Raw genomic sequence first — 5565 nt, 5'->3', positions numbered from 1 at the left:
TTCTTTCATTTACGTACAGCTTGTTTTTTTATCAGCTCATATCTTCGTGAAAAAGTGTTCTTTCCAATGAAACCAATTTCTTTGAACATTTTCGACAGCAGTCTACAACTTTCTCATTGATACAATGTTTCTAGCACCTACCGGTGAAAAAATATATTTTACAAAAACCCGAAATAATTTCCGATCGATCTGAAATTTAGGATTTGAAGCGATCCCACACTACAAATAATACCTTGAAAATTTCGCAACTCTATCTCTTGCATTTTCTGAAAACAAATGCCCAGTCAGAGCAATTCAAAACACCTTGTATTTTCTTTAAATTTATATATCTAGCCAAGGCTAGTGGCAGATAGAAGAGTATGGAGAGCATTTCATTAAAGGCCAGGAGATAAATTATTGTCCTTGGAAGAAAATTAATTTTGAGAGTTTGTGGCTGATGGCTTGGCTTTTCAATTGTATGTTATTATCTTTGGCTAATTTGTGGAGTCTGACTTTGCTGTATAAATGTCTAATTTTCCTAATCAGGCTTATGCGATGATGTTCGATGTCCACTTCGGCATCAAACATATGTTCATAGAGATCTGGGAAAACTTCGATGCCAACTATATGTCGCACGTTAAGATCTCGCTTAGTTTTGAAACCATGAAGCCGGCAATGTAGAAAATCAAATTTCCCCGGAAAAACGTAGAATGCTTTTGCTGAATATAAAATTAATATATCTCCCCATCTTCGTGAACTTGAAGATCTTGCATTGTCAAATTTGGTATACCTGAGCCACCACACTCTGAGTTACGACGTACACTGCAAAGTCTGGGAATTTCAGATTCATCTAAGGGTGTGACATTCCCAGTAAGAGTTGGGGTAAGGCGGGTTGCATTTGCAAGTTAGCGTTTGAAAGAACCTTAAAACTGTTTCGCGCGCTGTGTTGAAAAATAGTTCCAAGTGATCTTGGGAAAACTTGTAAGTAAATAATTATAGAAAAAATTATTGTTAAATAGGAGCTAAAACACAATTTCCTTATTGCAGATATAAATTACTTTAATTGAGGGTTTGATGGCAAAAGAAATTTCTTTGAAATCGACAATATACTTGTAATCGAAATGACTATACCTAAGAGGCCGGTCTTTCAATTTCCTTCTACGTCTTTCAATTTTAAAAGAAGTTCTTTAGTTTTCTCGAAAGGCTTTTGAGTTAGTTGGAATTGGTCCTTTCTAATCGGGGCTCTGAAGCCCTAAGCATAAGGTGACCGTGAATTAAGGATATCAAAGCACCTATGGTTAATAAATAAGTAGTTATAATTCAGTTCCATTAGATATATTAGGTAATGGAGTTCCTACCAATTGACGAAATTAATTTTACAGTTGAGTGGCAATTTTGGAAAGTGGGTGTTCCAGTTTCTTCCAAAAACCTCAGTGATTTTGCCACAGATCTACTTTAAACTTGTGTAGCGTTCTTGACCTTCATCTTTTGTGTTTTCCAGTTAATTTGAAATTTGATAATTAATTTGTTTTCTAGAGTAAAACCTTGTTGATCTTGGATTATGTGCAAAGATTTTACAAACTCCCAGTCGATTTCCTATACCAGTAATTCAGAATAGTTATTGTATTATAGTTATTAAATTAATAACTATAATATTTGAAAGAGGCGTCGCTGTGCTTTTGATTCGTTGCCGCTGTGTTATTGTTTCCTTTTACGTTGTGTTATAAATCAGTAATATATTATTCAATGACGTTGGTTAAACTCTTTAATTGTCAGTAGGTTTATTTTTTCGGGTACGCTTTTTTTTAAATAATATTATCGGGGTTTTACGCAAAGGAAGGGTCGTATGTTATTTTTACTGATTGAGATAATGTTGATTTTTGTCTAGTCTTTGATTTTATATTTTTATCTTTGGTTTTTTTAGCTTATTTTTTTCACGAAAACGTCCAGTTTTGGAGGAGACTTTATAGTGTGTAGGTCGTGTTGTTTAGTTTATCCGGTTTCATGATAATAACGTCGAAAATTCCGGTTTGTTAATGCTAAGGTATCGCACTTACTATTCCGTCTACGGTCATTTATTGATATACGAGCTGTGGTTTAGTCAAGTGGCTTTTTGTGCTTTGTGATGGTAAGTTTTTCGCTTCTTGTTAATACATTTTTTATTGGTGTGGATATTTGGACATCTACGATTCCTAATGCAGTCATTGATTTCCTGGGTGCGCGAGTCATTATATGATATTGGAAATTGGACGGTTATTACGACACTATAAGTTTCAGGGGGGTTTTAGGGGAGTCGTGGAGATCAGTAAGGAGGGAAGATTCAAAAAGTTCCAAATGTAACCTTGAGAATCTGACCCACGCACTAAACTCGAGGGAAATTTAAATACTTATTTCCCCGTGCCGTATGTATCGAATTTATTTGTTCGGATCCTTAGAGTCGGTATTGTCACAGAGTAGGTAAATGAAATCAATAGTAGCTATGCAAAACAGTAACTCTTTTATTTGTACTTGGGTTTATCAATGGTAATCGTATACAATTTAACTGGTACTTCTTACCTAACGGTTAAAGGATTAACAGTTCGTGGCTATGGTGGGCCTTGGGGTTGTGACGAATAATATATATATTCAAAAAATACTTTGGTTGGTAGTTTTAAAAAAATAATATAAAGAAACTGGCTTTGGCTAGCCTGACGTAAATAAAAATAGTTAACTATCACCAATTTCGTATTTAGTTTCGGATGTGGAGGATTTGACAGACTAGATGATAAAGGAGTATGGCTGCTCTGACAGTTGAACAAAAGAACTAAATCTACGGGGTTTCTGGTCTAAAAAAAGGGGTGGCATATAATCGTCTGCTAAACTCGCAGGAAATTAGGTCGGGACATAAGAGTTTCAGTTTATACAATACATTTAAACGAAATAAAGAAAAAATATAAAGAAAATGTTCAAAAGTACTTATCGCTCTTCAAGTAACCTTCCAAGGAATGAACCGCACATAACTTCTTTTCACAAAGAATTATCACGCACAACCACGAATTCGACCGAAATACCCGCACAAGTACCGTGCACTTTTAACCTTCATGTCGAACCGCGTCACCGAATGCTGTATACCACATTCTGATCACCCTTGAAGAAACGATTAAAACAAAACTAAAGAAAATCTGAATGTTTTGTACAAAGTTGTCTTGGCTTTATATACAAGATAAATAGATGACCCCTTATCTTATCGGGGTGTGTAAAAAACGAAAAAGCTACGGGGCTGCCAGAATAGGCCAGATAAATGAAATGAAACAAAAACAATATATGAATGGTCCCTAGAGGGCTATGCTGAGGGGAAAAAAATGATAAAAAGTAGAAAAATAACAAGACGATCACTCCCGAAAGTTAAAGGGTCGTGATATCTCCCCCCCCTTTAAAGCCTTGTTCGTCCTCGAACAAAAAATAAATTAACTTGAGGGGTATACATACACAATACTCGTTATTTATTGTTAACGTGGAAACAAAAGACAAATTAATACACTGGATACATGTTAGGTGGAATGTTTATGGCACTTGGCCTTCTTCGTATAATGGGTCGGTATGAGGGTTTCGTAGATTTACAGTCTGTGTTTGAACGGAATAAGAGGTGGGGGACTCTTCGACGATAAGCAATTGGGTGCAATCTTTGAACGGATGAAAAAAGTCTCCGCACAACTTACATCTATTTTCCCAGTATTGGGGGTTGGGGTGAAGGCTTCCTTGAATTGAGCGGTGGCAACTCCAGATCTTTGGTGTCTGGGTGGAGACTCCGCCTTCTCGATTTCTTGCTTTTGCCTTCTCAATGAAACTCGGCTGCAAGAGTCTGGGTCCCCTCGGTTTCCTCTTTATTTTGTATGGTGGATAGTGGATGGTATTTTCTGCTGGAAGGATCGGGTCTGTGTGGTTGATGGTGTGAGGTGGTTTTTGGAAGCGGGGTGTCGCCTCCGCGGCCGGGAAGGTTGACTCGTCTTCCGGCTCGATCCTTGTTATGAGTGTGTCGGGATCGTGTTGGTTAGTTTGCTCGATCCCTTTTGGGGTTAATAACCATAGTTCTGGTTTTGTGGCTGATTTTTCCAAATATATGGGAAACTGGCCGTGGATGTCTCGAATGGAGGGGGTAGATGTTATTATGTGTCTTCCCCTACCACGTCCTCTGATTGGGAGTGAGTTGAGGGGAGAGTCAGAGGTTGAAACTTTGGTTGGTTTCAAGCCTCGTCCTCTGCCCCTGGTCATAATAGGTGGTGGTCCAGAGGGTGAGACTGTGGCGGGTCTCCACCCTTCTTGAGCTGGCATGGATTCTGGTGCGTCGGTCGAAGGTTCAGCTATGGTTGGCCTCTTTCCTCTTCCTCTGCCTCTGGTTTTCGCTGTCTCAGGTTCTGGTAATTTTTGCTCCGGTTGTCTTGGTCGAGGTGCTATTTCCTTAAGCGTCTCTGAATTGGACAGAAGAAGGCTACGCCAAGCTTCCGGTAGGAAGACGTTCGGAGGGAGGGTATCCCCACTATCGATGACGAGGACCTGCTCATTGGCCTTGACGGGAGGTAGCTCCGGGAAGTCTTGTGCTAGTTTTTCTTCTTTAGCCCTATTCCAGTTAAGGGGGGCTTTTGTTCTGGAAGCCGATTCTTGGGGTATGTCCCAATTTACGTATTCGGGGATGTTGCGGTTGTTCCCGAGGGGCCCGCACCATTGCCATTGAGGGTTTATTTCGCTATCGCTTATTTCATTGTCTTCTCCCCTCCCTACCTTCACCTGCATGTTGCCTACGGTCTCCCGGGTGTTGAACACTGCCAAGAATGGCTTCCCTGCCGCACATGCACTGGCGATGATGGTTGGGGCTTGATATAGTACTGATGTTTTCGGTATTGGTAGTGGTGGAGGCGTGGACCGTCTCACCTTGGTCCACGGTTTGGGTGGATGGGGCCTTTGGTTGGGCGTTGGTTTTCCTTCCATTCTACGGGGGGAGAAAGAAAGAGACAGATTAGTAGGTTGACAAATTTTACAATTAAAATCCTCGGTGCTGTCCGTGATGTCTCGTCGCCCGACACAGATCGTATGAAACCACTTGTTACAGGTATCACACGCAACCCAGTTTATAATCGGTTCTTTGTCTTGGTCGATGATGCAAGGCTCGGACGCACAGGGTCCATCCCAGTCTTTTTGATTTTTCTTCCCTGGCCTTTTCCTCGGCTTACTTGGTTTGGCAGGCGGTTGCTTTCGTTTTCGTGGTCGGATGCCCGAAGGACCGGCTATTGAGGGTAATGGTTCGTCCGCAACAGATGGTTCTTGTGGAGTCACTATCGGGTCGGGGTCGTCTGACGGCGTATAGTTCATTGGCCACAATTGTTCGTGGTATATTTTGAGCTTTGATATGTGGTATCGGCCTACCGTAAGGTTTGTATCAGGGTCACTGAGTTCGTAAGTTAAATCGTTTAGTTTTCGTTCAACTCGATACGGCCCGTCGTATTTAGGTGCCAATTTCTGCATAAAGTTAATTGCGGCCTTGGATAGTGGATGTGTTTTAACCCAAACTAACTGTCCTATTACTAAAAATTGGTTACGTTTATTTTTGTC

This window comes from Leiobunum rupestre, chromosome 1 (genome assembly GCF_980474605.1).
Source record: "Leiobunum rupestre chromosome 1, qqLeiRupe1.1.hap1, whole genome shotgun sequence".
In the NCBI taxonomy this organism is placed as follows: Eukaryota; Metazoa; Arthropoda; class Arachnida; order Opiliones; family Sclerosomatidae; genus Leiobunum; species Leiobunum rupestre.
This window is presented reverse-complemented; position numbering follows the sequence as displayed.